This window comes from Mytilus trossulus, unplaced genomic scaffold (assembly GCF_036588685.1).
Source record: "Mytilus trossulus isolate FHL-02 unplaced genomic scaffold, PNRI_Mtr1.1.1.hap1 h1tg000050l__unscaffolded, whole genome shotgun sequence".
Classification (NCBI taxonomy): Eukaryota; Metazoa; Mollusca; class Bivalvia; order Mytilida; family Mytilidae; genus Mytilus; species Mytilus trossulus.
In genome coordinates, this window is record NW_026963292.1 from 2,856,560 (window position 1) to 2,875,578 (window position 19,019).

Here is a 19,019-nt window from a genome sequence, read left to right on the forward strand (position 1 = left end):
CATAGTGATCATAATTAGGCACCGCATTTATAATTTACTTTTAATGCAAATCAAAACAATTTCCACACACTTGTTTTAAAAATTCATCAATTATTAACAGTTTTGCTTTCGAATTAAAGTAAGTCGTCATTAGTTATGACAACCTAAAAATAGTACTTTCCTTGGAATATATTACCTTAATATAATGCTAAAGAACTTACTGCTCTCGATTAAAATTCGAAAAAAATGACGACCCCGTTTTGACTGATAACTGCAATTACTCTTACCTTCGGCTACAACTATGTATATATTCAACATACATAAAAGGAAACGAACTAAACATTTTTTGTCGAAGTGCATTTTGTTGAATGCAAGAAGACCAGGAAGTTCGTATTTATTAGCATAAGAACACGTCTGGTTATAGATATTTGTCATTTTAATAAATGAATTTAACATGAGGTACTTTGTTTAAAAATTAATCAAGCGGTCTTATTTGAAACATTACACAACAATCATCGTAGCAAATTAATCTGACGAAATCAGTATATAGGTATTAAGTCGGATCTTAACATGTACTTGTAATTTGTTAAAACCGGTTTTGATTAAAATAAACAAACAAATGTCGAGATGTTTAGAACTTCATTAAATCTGTATTTGGGTAAGGTTATTCAATCATACGATTTTTATTGCATCTTACACTTTAAGAACTATTTTATTAAAATATTGTGTAAAAACGTTAATTGTGAGGTATGAAAATCAAGTGGCTCGGTCATTTTTCTGAGGAAGTTTTTTTTTTTAAATCAAAGAAATACTTTATACAGTGGGCTATCTTTCATTAGTCTCCGCTATCCTATAGATAAACAATAATTATATTGATGTGCCATTTGTATGCAAGAATGACATTCCTTTGAATTATGTTTGATTCGAAAAAAATTATGCGAGTATTGTCTCCCTTTAACAGGTTCATTATTTTATAATTAAGTATAGGTTTCAAATAAAATTTTGAATAATTACAAAATGTATAAATTCAATATGTTTCAGGTTTTGGTTATTGGTGTATCTAAAACATTGATGTACGAATATAATTCAATAAATTTGAAACGTTTAAAATTATTACATACCAATATATAGAACCGTTCATCATTTGGGAAAAAGACTATAAATGGAAGTTGAAGTATTTTTCTCCTCTTCATGATAGATTGACTGGAAAATGAACCAGAGTTATCTAATTATAATCACAGAGAGGGACTAGCAAGCACGTTTTAATTGTAGCTTATTCAACGTTAAAACAATTTTCCACTATAAACGAATTTTACTTTATACAAATATAAGAACTTTGTTAGCTAAATCTACAAATTTTATTGGATATTATGAATTTGTATTACAATAGATTAATATGCTACATTTCAAAAGCACTCATCAAACGATACAACCGTCGACCTTCAAACGTGCGGGCAGAATCAATTTTAATCTGAACAAAATCTGCTGACAAGAATATATCTGATCTTGTTAAATAATTTTAACAAGCTCAGTCAGTATATGTATTGTATTTTATTTGATTATGTGCTCAAATGTGAATCTCAAACAATAAATATCAATAATATTTGTTACCCAAGACTTCTTTCTGTTCTTTTTTTTTATTTTATTACATTTAACATGTTTAATGAAGCTTGCCATCACCTGCAGAATATTCATCTAATATTTTGTTATAATTATCAGTATGCTACTTGAAGGTCGTTTTCTCTGGGCGTAAACTAATGTTTATCAATTAAAATTACCGTTACCGAATTATTAAAGAATAAAAAAGGTTGTTTGCACTTGTGTGTAACGAGAGAGTTATGCTAATTTACGAACAAAACTTTTCCCTCAAAATATCTAAGTATCTAAATAAAAAGTCCTTCTGCGTAAAAAGTATAATAGCAAAAAATGACCAACTCCGAGGAAAATTCAAAACGAAAAGTCCGTAATCAAATGACGAAATCGAAAGCTGAAACAAATCAAAGAATGGACACCAACTATTATTATCCCGACTTGTTATATAATTAAGTATTGCGTAAATGATTGTAAGTTATTTAAATTTTAAACAGGTCGGGACCACTACCTTATATGGAAATGCATAAATTAGCATAGTTATGTTCTCACACATGTAATTGTTTATTTACATGTGACGCAATTTATTTTTTACCTAGGTTTTTGACCAATCCACTAAATGAGTCACAATGCATGATGGACTACTACGTGTTTACAATCAACCAAGAACACGTGTTATTTACTGAAATACAACACATTTTTCGTGCAATGCGGGAGTCACAATTTCGCTTTGTTTTTCATTTTGTGTATCATCATTTATAGTTCGTGATATAAAGTATTACTTCCATGCCATATACGAAGAGTTGTTTCTATGCGAAGAAAACAGGGTTTGAGTTACCCGATATATAGCCATTAACATGTTTGATGATGGCAGAGATTTCATGTATTTGTCAACCAGACAGCAACGGAACAACAGCGAAAAACACAATTTCCCATGAGACAAAATTACTAGTGTAAAGTAAGCCGTCGATAACAGTCGGTGCTGGTATTCACGAGTACAGCAATTTTCGTATAGATGATTACATGCAAATGTGTGATCCTTGAATTTTCTGTTCGTAAAAAAGGCGAAGAAATATTTACATACATGGCAGTGTTAAAAAAATCTATAAGTACTTATTGTTGTCACATTTCAGTATATGGGAATTCCAAACTGTTCCCTTTGATTTCAAGGTAGTGAAGTCAGCAACTGTAGTTTCCGTTTGTTCGTTTTTTAACAGACTCGGACTTTTGCCAAACTAAATAAATCATTACAGCTGATTTATTATACCTGCAAAGTAAAACTGTGGTTGGCTTGCTTGCTTTGTTTGTATAGTTGTTTATACAAGCTATGAAAATAAGATTTGACATCTTTAAACAATATATATATCATGTATATAGGCATAGTTTAACTTGTATATTTTTTATGTTGTACAATATACAAACAAAGCAAGCAAGCTAACCAAAGCTTTGCTCTACATGAATTAAGAAATAAGTTGTAATGATGTTATCCATATGTATGTGCGACAAGGTGGAAAATTTGATATGTTTTGTGAAAATTGCAGCGTTGGATCTATAATAAAAAAGAAGAAGTGGTATGATTGCCAATGAGACAGCTGTCCACAAGAGACCAAATTGACACAGAAATAAACATTTATAGATCACCTACGGCCTTCAACAATGAGCACAGCCCAAGCCGAGTAGTCATTTATAAAAGGCCCCGATATGACAATGTAAAACATTTCAAACAAGAAAACTAACGGCCTTAATTATATATAAAAAAATGAACGAAAAACAAAAATGTAACACATAAACATACGACAACCACTGAAACACAGTCAGGCTTCTATACAATATGGGTTTTTTTAATGGGATAGATTTCTTCTCTTTTATATATTTATTTGGGCCGGGTTTTTCTTTTTGGTTGTTTGGATTGTTTTTCACAAGTAATTTTTTGGTCATTTACAGCTTACTTTTCAGCATTGAATATATGACTACCTACTTTACTGAATTATGTCTTTGTTGGAAAGATGTCACATTTGGCACGCATACAAATGTACCTCATCTTCATCTTCTTATTTCTATATTCAAAGCACGTTTTAGAGAGAAAAAAATAGGTAATATGGCACCCACTATGATCAAAAGACTTTTAATATTGGAGATATTTTACATATGTCAACAGGACAGCAGCCGAACGATAAAAAACCTCTGAGGTATATTTTGTGATAAAATTAGCAACAAACGGATATTATCGATGGATGAAACTATACAAAATGTATTGAGCTGTTATATACCGTACCTGCTCCAGGAGGGCGGGGGTTTCTGGAATATGGACCCCTTTTTTTGGACGATCAGTGCATTTGGATCGGGACCTGTAGTTGGAACCCCCTTCCCTTTTTTCCAGGGTTAGGACCCCCCCCTTTTTTTATTATGGCTGGATCCGCCCCTGTCGCTTTCGTTCATAACACTTATTTTTAGCATACTGAATATTATGATGTTCCGTTACTTTTAGTTCCGGTCCTGATAAAAAAAATACACATTCAGTACAGACAAAAATGTTTCAACGAAAGTTTTCGTGATTTTCTAGGAAGAAATAATTCTTGAATGACATTACCGGTTTAAAAGAGCTCAAATGATTTTCTTATTGGACAGTGGTCAGTTCATTGGATATTTCACTGTTTCATGTCGTGAAATTAATGCAGGTTCAATTCATAACAATGCACAAAACCGGTTCAACTACTTTTGCAAGGCGAAAAAGAAAGTCAAATCGTGAAGCCAGTAAACAATATTTTTTTAATTTGAGCATGCAAATTGAAGATTACGTTATATATTTTACATTAAATATATTTGCAGAATAAAAACATTGATAATGAGAGTCCTAGACAATATATTAGTTGACTGTTTTTCCCACTAGTTCCACGTGTTTTAAATAGTAGTTTACTCGTAGTAACCCACAATGCATTGTAGTTCATTGAGTCGATTGGTCAGTTTTTCAAGGACATGTTGGCCTTGTGTTTTGGAAATTACTATGCAAATATATTCCGACGTCAGAAAATCTAGAGTTCTCGACCTGTTAAACGAAGATATAAAGTGAAAAAACAAATATGTTTTCGACATGCCACAATAAACAATATATCATTTTTTTAATAGTTAAACGGTTTTGAAAGAATGTCTATTGCTCGATTTTATTGATATGTACTGAGTGTCAATTTGTTAAAAAGTCATCAAACACTGGCATTATGATATTTGTACTGTTTAAAAAGGTGATTTATTTTATCTCAGTAATACAATACAACACTGCACAATCAAATACAGTATAATCTGTCTACCTGTTACTGTTATGCACACTTGCTTTATAACAATGGTAGAGTTTCGTTCTTTTTGATGAAATGAGTCTGTTATTTATTTCATTTTTATATGTTTCATTATTATTCCAGCTGTAGAAACTTTTTGATAGTTAACGCCATAAAAAATTATTTATATAAGAATTTATTATTTACTTGTGTAAAAGAGAAAGCTCGAACTGAAAAGATGTAAAACCAAAAGAGATATTTTATTTGATTCAAAATGTTCAAATACCCTTACAATAGTATATTGGTTAACGATATTTGCAAATTTATTTAGAATAAATGAGTGTCCACATCTAAATTATTAAGTGACGATTTATTTCGTTTTATTGATATATCCTTTAAACATATATTATATACATTTGTTATATTCATACTTATTATTTTCATTACTTATTTTCATAATTTTTTTATCATTATTTTAAATAAACGGAAAAGGCCTAGAATCACTTATGGCATTCATAAGAGCATCATATGTATGACTATCATTAGACAGTTTTGATTTACAGTCTATGACATATCATATGAAAGTCATAAGATGGTCATAAGATTTGTCCTAATATATATTCTATGACATATCTTACGATACTTTCGATAACCAGGCCCTAGGCTTTAAACTTTGAACAGCAAACGTACATTTGGTCTCAACTGTTTTCAATAATGGCATTTAAATCAAAACAGTTCAAAAGCCGTTTTAGGTGTATGATCAGTCGAGGAAAAGACGAACTTTGATCTTAAATTCAATTTAATTTAAATTTATATTTCTGTTTGAAATGTTACAGGTTAAGCGCGTTTGTCTTTGAAGATTTATTTATTGAAGCATATGTGATGTCCAAAAATGTATGAAACAAAAAGAAGGAAAAACCCATATTGTGCAGTGTCGTCAGGAAGATATAGATTATGTATTTGTCTACAGCGAATCAAAAAAAGTTAAAAAGGCCAAATAGAGTACGAAGTTGAGGAGCATTGAGGACCACAACGTCTAATAGATTTGCAAAATATAGCTTAAGTCGTCTATCCTTGAGGTAGAAAAGCTGTTAACAGTTAATTCATAAAGATGACCATATCAATGATAACTCATATCTATGCGGAATACTTTGCTGGTAATATCCTTGGGGAATAAAAACGCCACTAGCAGTGGCATTGACCCAGTGTTAATTAGTTAGTTTTCTCGTTGGATTGTTTTCATTGTCATGTCTGGGCATTTTATAGCGCACTATGCGGTATGGGCTTTGCTCATTATTGAAGACCGTACGGTGAACTAAAGTTGTAAATATCACCACAAGCTTGACAGGGTATTATTTTACGCTCCAGGATTATAGCTTTAAATATAAAGAACGTTAGCACTTTGAGTATTCCAATAACGGGTACATGCATGATAAGGGGATTGAGATATTGAGAGCCCTAGTCTTTTCCGATAATGGAAATAAACTGGTTGTAAATACAGCTATTTGTATCTCATAATGCAGAGATCAAACAGCTTTTCATGTCCTTCTCCAATTTACAAATTCTGAATAAACTAACAAATATTTGTCTACATTCCTCGAGCATATTACAATCTTCGTATGCACCAATGTTTGCATGATATTGCTGTACAGAAATGTTTATTTTAAATAATCCAACATGTCCAAAGAAACAACATTATCATGCCGTATATGAACATCGTTTGGAAAAAAAAATGTTAGATTATACTCAGTTCTTTAAATGAAATAACAAAAGTTGTTCATTATTAGTTTGTACTTGTATAGGCTTGTTAAAACATTATCTACATCAAGCAAAATTTGTGAATTTGTCTTATTTAAATAATTATTGTTGGTCCTTATTAATATTTCCAAATCAGCAAAGATTATTATGACAATGATGCTTGCCGTACACATTGATCATAATGTGCCAACGCATTCATGATATACTTCAAACATAAATGTACAATAATGAAAATAAAAACAATGTCCATACACTTGTTATCATTAAAAAGTATTGTTTTTTTTTCAAAGTAAATAAAGGCAACAGCAGTATACCGCTGTTCAAAACTCGTAAATAAATGGTCAAAATACAAAATAAAATGGATTGTTTTCATTGTCATGTCTGGGCAAAATCGGGGTAACTAAAACTGAGGAAAACGCATTAAATATAAGAGGAGAACAACGACACAACATTAAAATGTAACACACACAGAAACGGACTACGCATTAGACAAAACCCGATGAGAATTCAAAGTGAGTCTTCATTAGTTCTCACAATCTGTTAATAGTTTCCTTATGAATATATTGCTTAAGAATTACCGATTCTGGAATAAAATTAGAAAAAAAACTACCACTCGTGATGACATATAACTGCAATTACTCTTACCTTCGGCTAAAACTATGTTAGTATTCAATATAAATGCTAAGAACCCGAAGAAATATTTCATGTTGAAGTGGATCTTGCTGAATGCAAGAAGACCAGGAAGTTCATGTTTATATGAAGTGCCAAATTGTTTATAGATATACGTCATTTAAATATAACAGAGATATATACAAAGTATAATGTTCAAATGTTAACCCATACATCGGTCCTATTTAAAACACAAAAAATAATTTAAATATCAATCGTCGCGTGCTGCAAGAATCGTCCACAATCTGATTAAAATCTGTTGATAAACTGATCTTAATAAATATTTTAAATAAACTATAGTCAGTAATATAACAATATATCGATCTGTTGTGTTCTGATGTAAAATTTACAAAAACTTTAACATTAACTACGGCTTTTTAATAATATAAGTTACTCGATACTTCCTTCATTCTTCTTAAATGTTAACTGCCCTTAATTTAGTAACTTATTTATAATAAAGCTGGTCGTTACTTGTTGAATTCAAACTGTAGCCATTATATACCTTAACAAAACAACAAAAATAAGTAATGATTAGAATAAGTGGCTTTTTATTATTATGATTACTACCGAGGAAATTGCAGGTGTTTTTTTTTTGGAAAAAGACAGAATATTCGTACAGTATAAGCGTTTGATACAAAATCATACTGTAGATTCGTCAAACTGCGTAAGCACCAATTTCGGTTATTTTTTTTGTTTTGTTGGTTTTACCAAAGTTGGCATAAAAGCCTTAAGAAAGTTGTATTTATTTGAAGATTAAACTCGGGGTTGGCAGTTATCCACGAACACCAGAAAAAAATGGTATTTCATGATTAATGAGGAATTAACAGTAGATAACAAGTAAAAACTAGATCTTGTATTGAGCCTGTTTTTCATTGTCAATGTAAAATGATCCAAGTTGGATGATCGTTTGATTTTAAATGTATATATTTCAAAATAAAAGAAAATTAATCTCATTGGAGATTGTTTTTTTCATTTTTCAATTTTAAGACTATAATTGAGGTATTAGTAAGTCAGGCATTTGCATTATTCTTTTGGGATGAGGGGGCTTTTTAAAATAATATTTTTTAAACAAAGAAATACAGTAACTGTTGTTACTTTTTACTCTATCTTTTTTTGTTTAGATAGTAATACGTTTGTTTGCATTTTTAACAGGTAGTTATTGTTTCACATTTAACAATAACTGACATCAGCAGCTCATTAAGATTATAGTAACTATTTCAAAAGGTTTCGTGACAATGCAAGTAAACAAACAAAACATGTCCATTGATATTTTCTAAATACATAAATCGGGACGCGTACGTATTGGGGAAAATAATTGTAAGAAAAAAATATAATCAAAGTGTAACGCAATAATTCAATTGTGCCACTAACAATAAAAAAAGTCAAGTTCACTATATATTAAAAAAACATATAACAATATCAAAAAGAAAAAAATATATTCTCAAGACAACACTCAAATTATGTTTTTGGTCTCATTTGTATCCTTTTGATATTTATCTTTTTTTTTAATAACACGTTTTCGAGCTCATTTTATCGACACCATGCGTTTGAAATAGTACCACATAGTAGGTAGACATGTTGCTATCTCTAATACACCCAATACTCAAATTTATAATAAAAGCTTAGTTTATGATAGAAATCAAAGAGAGGCGAAAAATACAAGAGGAACAGTCAAACTCATAAATCGAAAATAAACTGACAACACCATTGCTAAAAATGAAAAAGGCAAACTTACAAATAATAGTACACAAAAGAAACCATATAGATTACTAAAGGCTGAACCACACGAACCCTGCCAAACGCTGGAGGTGATCTCAGGTGCTCCGGAAGGTAAACAGGTAAATCTCTAAGCAACACTGATTGACACCTGCTGGGATAATTTCCCCCCTAGAGTGTCAGTACAATAATTCACAAAAATGTTACATGTGTCTGTGTTTTGAATTTGCGCCGATTTTTTTTCCTTTCACTTGTGCCGATTGTGTACAGACTTTCCAAAAAAACATCCTCAATCTTAATGAAATCAGTTTTCAAACATATCATACCTTGATATACATAAACAAACTACAATCAGGACCGGTCCCATTGATTTTGTCATAATGTGTAAATTTGGCAAAACACTTTGCATAATGTACAAGTATATGTTACCCAAGACTTCAAAAAACATCCTCATTAATTAAGTTAATTAAATCAGTTTTCAAATAATATCATACCTTGATATACATAAACAAACTACAATCAGTATACTGGACGCATTGATTTTGTCACAAGGTGTGAATTTTATAAAAGCTTAACATCAAATGATATATTATAATTATATGTTACCCGACTTGGCCAAGAGTCAGTTTTCATATACATGTATATCGAACCTAATTTACATCAATACACTATAATCAATATAGTAATCAATTTATGGTGCCTTATTTTGTAAATTACAAAATTAAAGCTGTAACTCAAACAAGACATTTCTACTACATGTACATATTACCAAAAAGAACACTTTCTACGTGTTTTTTTTATTCTATTTAAACATTACTTATCAGGCTCTTAGTTTGATTGCAATATAATCAAGTGGCGCCATAAAACTTAATGTATCCATTTTAAAATTTATAGAAATTAATATGCATTTCGAGGGTCGTATCATGTTTTCTATCAAATGAAATATAGCTATACTGCACTTACCTAAACCGAGTTAAAAAGAGTTTGTTCCAGTTGTATGGTAACGTGATAACTTTTACATATATATACACTTCATTAAATCAAAAGATTGATTGTCAGATATAGTTGGGTTTTTTTTTTAATCAAACGTGTCCATATAATCACATATTCTTCATAGCGCACGTCGTCTATATTTTATATCGGAAGGCAGTGAGGGCATTCTTGTGTATTGATGTCACCTAGATTTCCATTTCGTAACTTTCGTGATTGGAGTTTAACCGATCTATAAACATGATAAATACTTGAGCATTATCGAGTGCAAAATAACATTCATATCGCTTGCTATAAATTATGTTTTGCGATGGATACTCCTAAACATATATTTTTATAGAACAGAATCGATGGATACTCCTAAATATATATTTTTTTATATCATAAATTAATGGATGAAAATATTTTGTCGTTTAAAATATATATATATACATGTACAAATGTATATATAAGTAAAACGTCGGTTATATAACGCATGCAGCAGAATACCTCAGGAACGTTTGCAATCTCCAATGCAGAGTTATTGGCCCGAAGACCGATAACTCTGCACGGGACATAGAATGTTTTGCGGGAAATTCGAGTTCCTACTCAAATCTAATCTATTAGAAAATCGAATTATTACAGAAGAGTATTCACCATGCACTTGCACTGCACTATTATTAATATAGTATGTAGAATTGAATGATAAACTCTTACAAATGGATGAAATTGTATATACATGTAACTGTAATGGTCAGTATAATTATGGTCAAATAGCACTCTATTACATGTAGGGTGTGATTTTTTTCTGAGATACATCTGTGACCATCTAAAAGAACTTGCGATCATACGATGTTCAGTACTTCAGTACTTTGATTTGTTTTCTTTGATTTTAAACAAAAATGTGTTTTTGGATATAAGCGTTCGAAAAATGTTCATAGATAAAGCGTCCAAAACATATCTTTATAAAATGTATATATATAAAATTGAGAAAGGAATGAATAGTAAATAGGCCCAACCTGTCATTTGCCATGGGTCAGTTGAAGTTTTGCCAATCTTTACGGTATTTGTACATGTTATACAAACACCACCGGGCATTCTTGTGTATTGATGTCACCTAGATTTCCATTGCATAACTCTCGTGATGGAAGTTTAACTGATCTATAAACATGATAAATACTTTAGCATTATCGAGTGCAAAATAACATTCATATCGCTTGCTATAAATTATTTGTTTCGATGGATACTACTAAACATATATTTTTATAGAACAGAATCGATGGATACTCCTAAATATATATTTTCTTTATATCATAAATAAATGGATGAAACTTTTTTGTCGTTTGAAATATACATGTACAAATGTATATATAAGTAAAACCTCTTTAATATATATGCACACGTACATGAAAAGTGTCGGTTAACGCATGCAGCAGAATACCTCAGGATTGTTTGCAATCTCCCATGCAGAGATATTGGTCTTTGCTCTCTCTCAAAGACCGATAACTCTGCACGAGCAAAGACCAATAACTCTGCACGGGACATAGAAAGTTTTGCAGGAAATACGAGTTCCTACTCAAATCTAATCTATTAGAAAATCGAATTATTACAGAAGAGTATCCACCATGCACTTGCACTGCACTATTATTAATATAGTATGTAGAATTGAATGGTAAACTCTTACAAATGGATGAAATTGTATATACATGTAACTGTAATGGTCAGTATATGGTCAAATAGCAATCTATTACATGTAGGGTGTGATTTTTTTCTGAGATAAGCGCCTGTGACCATCTAAAAGAACTTGTGATCATACGATGTTCAGTACTTCAGTACTTTGATTTGTTTTCTTTGATTTTAAAAAAAATGTTTTTTTGGATATAAGCGTTCGAAAAATGTTCATAAATAAAGCGTCCAAAACATATCTTTATAAAATGTATATATATAAAATTGAGAAAGGAATGAATAGTAAATAGGCCCAACCTGTCATTTGCCATGGGTCAGTTGAAGTTTCGCCAATCTTTACGGTATTTGTACATGTTATACAAACACCACCGGGCATTCTTGTGTATTGATGTCACCTAGATTTCCATTGTATAACTTTCGTGATGGGAGTTTAACTGATCTATAAACATGATAAATACTTGAGCATTATAGAGTGCAAAATAACATTCATATCGCTTGCTATAAATTATTTTTTCAATGGATACTCCTAAACATATATTTTTATAGAACAGAATCGATGGATACTCCTAAATATAAAAAAAAATTATATCATAAATTAATGGATGAAACTGTTTTGTCGTTTGAAATATATATGTACAAATGTATATATAAGTAAAACCTCTTTAATATATATGCACACGTACATGAAAAGTGTCGGTTAACGCATGCAGCAGAATACCTCAGGAATGTTTGCAATCTCCCATGCAGAGATATTGGTCTTTGCTCTCTCTCAAAGACCGATAACTCTGCACGGGACATAGAAAGTTTTGCGGGAAATTTGAGTTCCTACTCAAATCTAATCTATTAGAAAATCGAATTATTACAGAAGAGTATCCACCATGCACTTGAACTGCACTATTATTAATATAGTATGTAGAATTGAATGATAAACTCTTACAAATGGATGAAATTGTATATACATGTAACTGTAATGGTCAGTATATGGTCAAATAGCACTCTTTTACATGTAGGGTGTGATTTTTTTTTCTGAGATAAGCGCCTGTGACCATCTAAAAGAACTTGCGATCATACGATGTTCAGTACTTCAGTACTTTGATTTGTTTTTTTTTTTTATTTTAAACAAAAATGTTTGTTTTTTTTTGGATATAAGCGTTCGAAAAATTTTCCTAGATAAAGCGTCCAAACATTTCCTTATAAAATGTATGTATATAAAATTGAGAAAGGAATGTATAGTAAATAGGCCAATCTGTCATTTGCCATGGGTCAGTTGAATTTTCGCCAATCTTTACGGTATTTGTACATGTAATACAAACACCACCTCTGTATGTATGTTAAAATATTATAATTTTGGTTGCAGGAACTAATAACACATATTACTTGGTACCTAAGAAAGTTAGATCACACAAAAATATGACATGAACATGAAGTTTGAAACAAAGGAACCATGAAAACTAGCCGACAATATACGAAAAATGCAAATAAAAAATTAATAAAAAAACCAACTAGCTAAAAATATATTTCCGGTATAAAAAAAACAGCAATTTGTAACGATTAAACTTATCTACTATACCATATAACCAGTTTGATATGTCTCCATATACACTTGTGGTGGTGCTATTAGTTTTCGTTGACCATAAAATATTTTGACAGCAGTATTATTTTTTTAAATTAAAAAAATATGAATAGAACGCTAGTTATAATGGGGTAAACCATTTGTGTTGCGAATGCACTGGACATAAAACAAAATCTAAAAGGACAAACTTTTCTACAGTAATAGTCAAGCAGCAAAGTGATGAAAGAGAACGTCTGACTCAGTAAAAAATAAGTCTAATTCATAATAGACAATCAATGCTAGCTACATGTAAGATATAATGATATAGTATTACATACATGTAGTGTTCTAGTGACTATTACAACATTCATTCGAATTTAACAGAGGGTCAAAATCCTAGTTAAATTTCACTGGCAACAAAATATAATGAATGCAGGAAAGGCAAAACATGACGATGAATGGCTGTTTCGCATAGATAATGACTTCAACCGATTCAAAAATCTATGTAAATCCGTGTCTAAACCTCGTGTGTAATTACATGTATGTTCTTCGAACTGCTACAAAAATCGGCTCTGTTTATTTACATGTTGGTTTTTTTCTACAGTGCATTAACTCGTAAATGATCAAATCAAACTTGTAAAATATACAAATGTTGGCTGTTCATATACATCGGAAATGTAAGAATACTGTATGAAATAGTAATAAAAAGTTTTCCATCGAAACTCTTTGCAGAAAATAAGCAAATATGATGATGAATTTTAATTTGGAATAAATTTAAAATAAATGATTTGCTTGACTTTTTTACTTATACGCATTTAAACAATAGGGCTACAACTGCCGATTCCATTAGGAAAATGAAAGGTGAAGATAAATTAGCACAATCATATAATATACAATGTATACATGTAAAATCCCCATCTAACATTTAACACCGAGAAGTTAACAAGTGTTGTATATCCAATATTTCCCTATTACATTTTAATACATATTATGTTACATGTACAACTGTTCAGAATTTTAACATTGTTATATTCTGTAATTGAAGCATTGATAAAAAATGATTATTAATATTTGTTCAAGTTGTGTAATCTCCATAAGGAGAAATTAAACAAATGAGTTAAAAAGTAATAAAATTAATATTTGAATTATAAATAACTTTTTTTTAAAAGTTCAAATAAATTAATAACTAATTTAAAAAAAAGTTCGAAAACGGAATTGTATGTTTAAGGATAAAGTCATTAAGCTAATTACTTCCCGGAGCAATGTTTTGTTCGGTCGCAGAACATATATAAATACGGTTAATCTTCGTGTCAGGGACAGTGCATTTAGCTCCGTTTCATCAAGGCAATTCCGTTTATTAGCTGTGTGCATGCATTTTACAAGTGATTAATTAAAACTTTTGTCATTGATTTTAAACGGATTGAAATTCGTTTTGTTTCACACTTATTTATAATGAATTGTTGCAAAATTCTTAACTTTTCATCCTTGTGTCAATGTAATAACTTATATTTGAACCCTCACCCGCAAGGAGAAGCATAACGACTGAAAAGTTTTCAATTGCACTTTAAGTTGGTTTTGTGTTGGGTTTTTTCTTTGCGTAATCTTATCTGTAATGGTCTTTGTAAACTGCAGGGCACTGTCTGTAAACCAAGCAGTAACACCACTGTAGGTGTAAGATAATGTTCATGGTGTCAAATCCTTTTATTTCTATCAGTAAAGATGTAAAGAGGAACTTTTTTTAGTTTTTATTATATTTGATATGTGTAGCAAGTGATACCCTAGCAACCATTACGTGTTGATCATTTCTCAAATTATGTGATTTGATTAATAACAGAAATGTGTTCGTTGAAGAAATAGACACAGTTAATAAGGAAACATAAAATTGAAAATAAAAAAATGGGAATATGTGAAAGTGACAACACCCCAACAATGATCAGAAAACAGCAGACTGAAGGCCACCAACGGGTCTTCAACGCAGCGAGAAAATCCCGCACTGCAGGCGGGTTTCCGTTAGTCCCTGTATATATACATGTGCATGTAATATAATAAACAAAGTTTTGTAAAAGTTCAGTAGAAATGGACGTCATAAAAAACTCCGAAACATGAAAATAAATTAAAATTAAAAATATATATACACAAGACTAACAAAGACTTGCAACGCAGCAATTACAATAACTTCAACGTTTTTCGAAGCTTTTATTTGTGTCACATCTATACATATTTTGAATCGAGACTTCAGGAAACTTCAATTTGTTGATGTAAATATAGATACACGAACATATAGTAATACTTGTCCTCATTCACATATACTGTGAATTCTTTATTATTCGTTGTATATCAATTTTCGTGGATTTCGTGGGAACAGGTAAACCACGAAATTAAATGTTCAATGAATGGCAAATTTTCTATAGGCTGGTATGCAGATTTCAACAAAATCACGAAATTAAATATCAATGAACATGTAAGATTTCCCTAATCCACGAAAATTGGTACCCACGAAAATAAATGAATCCACAGTAATTGTCACCAGATTGGAAATATCAAAATGTGTTAAATTAAAATCAAATCTTTCAGCTCAAATATACGATAACAAATTTTAATGATGTTTCATTCATTAGAAGTTCATTTTATGGATTTACCTTCAAAATCCAGATAAAGCTGTACACAACTTTGAAGGACATATAAAGTTAATTCAAGTACTAAGTTAACTAAGGTCGGAGGACATTGACTAGGAGCTTCCGTCGTATATATTTATAATTCCTTTGATTAAAAATGGCTTTGAATTAATTCATTATGAGTACATGTCTTTCTAACTTAAGTTTCGAAAACGATGTGTTGTGTCGTGTTTACAAACCCTGTTTGAAGTGTCAAAAATGCATGCACATGTTGTTGATATTGTTTATAACGCGAGGAATTAGCTTCAGTTGATCGGGAAAAATTGTTATAGACACAGAGGACATCGCTCCTTTTGCATATTCAATTTTATTGTCAGTTCATCGCAGATGAATTTATGAAGATAGTGATGATAAAGCCTTTTTATTAAAATAGCAGCAATGAAGGAAAGGAGGACAATCCATATGTACCTAAATTTCAGTAATTTAAGACATTGTTTTGAGTTATAACGATCAAGAACAAACCTACTTTTAGTTGGACAATTACGTTTAGATAATTTATTAAATGTTTTAGTTAGACTGAAATGCAGCGCGTGTACTACTTCAGTGTAGACGCATTTTCAGTGTATAGTTTGTTAAAGTGTATGTAAACTTTGCAAACGTATGGTAGAAACAAATAATCGAAGCGTTTGCGCGCAGAAATGTTTGTATCATGTGTGTTAAACAGAAAAGATGCACTCTATATAAGAAACAGCGCGAAGAAATTCATAATTCTATTCCAAACTAGTTCTTTCAATTTGAGGACAACATGTTAAACGATTCCTCAGATCAACAGACAAAACTAATGTTTATGTAAGTAATACTATATATATACATATTATATATTTTTGATATGCATTGTATAGGCGCGCAGGTCTTAAATAGCAGGTGTAATGGGATCTTTCCTGGACCTAGAGAGAAAGCTTAAGCTTCGAAGTAAAAAAAGTTGACTTTCTTAATATTTCTAAATCTATTTGTTAACGAATACTTTAAGAAGGTTCCCGCACTCTGTTATGAATTATGCTAATGCCAAAGTACTGACTACCGGGGTGATGATAAACACGAGGAATATTAGCCAATGAGCATCGAGATCGACACAGAGCTGTAAAACATGAAAACAACACGTCGACCATGAATTTCTTGCTTCCTGAAACGCTACTCTGAATTCTCCATCCTCAGAAAAGCTCAAAGCCAAATATTGAAAAAAACTCGGAACTTTCTCAATTCTAAAGTGTTTTATAAATCGCCCCCTTTCTCTGTTTACGAGATTCTGAATTGGCTTCGGGCTTGAAAACCTGTATGTAAACTGTAAATTTTCTTTTTGATTAAAAGACTTCGTTCTGAGTGGTCATAATGAGATATACACAAAAAGCCTGGCCCAATCTACACTGTCACAACAACTTTCCGCAAAACTGTCTATAAAGAAATTATCAATATTGAGGAAAACATTTCATCAAGTCAAACAATGTAGCATGCATCCTATTCTAATAACATCTGAACGATATTTATTCGGACAGTAATCTCATTTATAGCATTCAAACCAAAATAATACTTAGTATGTGAATCCTCAAAGGTTTCTCGTCATTAATATGGTGCGTAATGTCTGGTACGTTTATTTGGGCGTATGACATTTGCGCCGATTTTGAAATTTTTCATTTTTTCATTTGCGCCGATTTTTTATTTGCTCCTAATTAGATTTACAGGTAAATCAATACTTGTACATGTACTATACCATTGGTAAAATTTGGTTCTAAATGTTTTTCATTTATGTTTAAGATAATTTTGATTCATATTTTTCTGCAACTTCATTGTAACAAGATAGACATATTGCACACTGAAACGAGCCGAGGAGACAATTCTTTAATCATCAAGGGCCATACATATAGGAAGATAAGTGTCCTGAAATATAACAACATATCTTACTAATGTACTATAAAACTGTGTAAAGCCAGAGTCACCACGGATTGTATTGTCAAAACACAGATCGAGCATAAATATTTTACAGATGTCCGAAAGACAGAGCCTAAAAAACTACGGTTACGGTCAGGGAAAATATCTGGAGATGTATCTTGTAGGCCTTCTTCCACCTCCCCACTGTGAGCAGGGGACAACAGTTATATACATGTTATGATTGACAGTTCATAAATTTGTACAAGTGGCTAATGGAAGACGTCTATAATGTTAAATGAAAAATAACATGACTTGGATGGAGAGTTCTCTCATTGGCACTCATATCACATCTTCTTATATTTATTCACCTGTAATTTACCTGTAAAAAAATCGGCGCAAATGAAAGAAAATATCGGCGCAAATGAAAGAAAAAATCGGCGCAAATGAAATGCAGATCGGCGCAAATGCAAAACGCCGGTTTATTTTTCTGCTACCAGAAAGTCATGTGATCTAAGGATTATTCGAGGTTAGAAATCGTCATCTATCATCAGTTTGAATCATCACTGTTAACATCACGGAAGTACTTAGAATATCATTGACGATATCAACTTGTGGTCAATATAACATTGGTCTTCAACTATGAACAAAACTTATACCGTATATCAAGCTATAAAAGGCAATGAAACGAAAAATGTCTAACATTTCAAAGCAGAAAACTAACGTCCTGATCTGTGTGCAAAACTATAAGCATCACACTACAACAAATGAAGTACACTGTACATCTCCCTGACTTGTATCAGTCGCATGCAGAATGTGGCATGGTTAATCATTTTTGCTAACACTACCCCCAGACACACCCACCAACTACCCTTTTTTTAATTATCACTGCTTAACTGATTATGTTCTGAGACGACAAGTCTGTCCTCTCATGGTATTTATTTACTCTATATTTATACGATTTTACAATATTAGAAAAAAATCTGTAATTATCAACTTGAAAATATAATATGAATACTTAATGCAGGGGGTGTATATTTTTTTTTATATATATATAGATACTATTCTGTTTTCTAAGTCTCGTATCCTACACATGTTTACTACCAATTTTAGTATGTATGTGCTCTATAAACCTGTATTTGTACACCAATTCAAAGGACGTAAAACTAACAATCGAATATACAGCCCTGTTAGTACTCTCATTTTTTTATCTCATGCAGAAACTCATAAAAGAGGAACGAAAGATACCAGAGGGACAGTCAAACTCATAAATCGAACATAAACTGACAACGC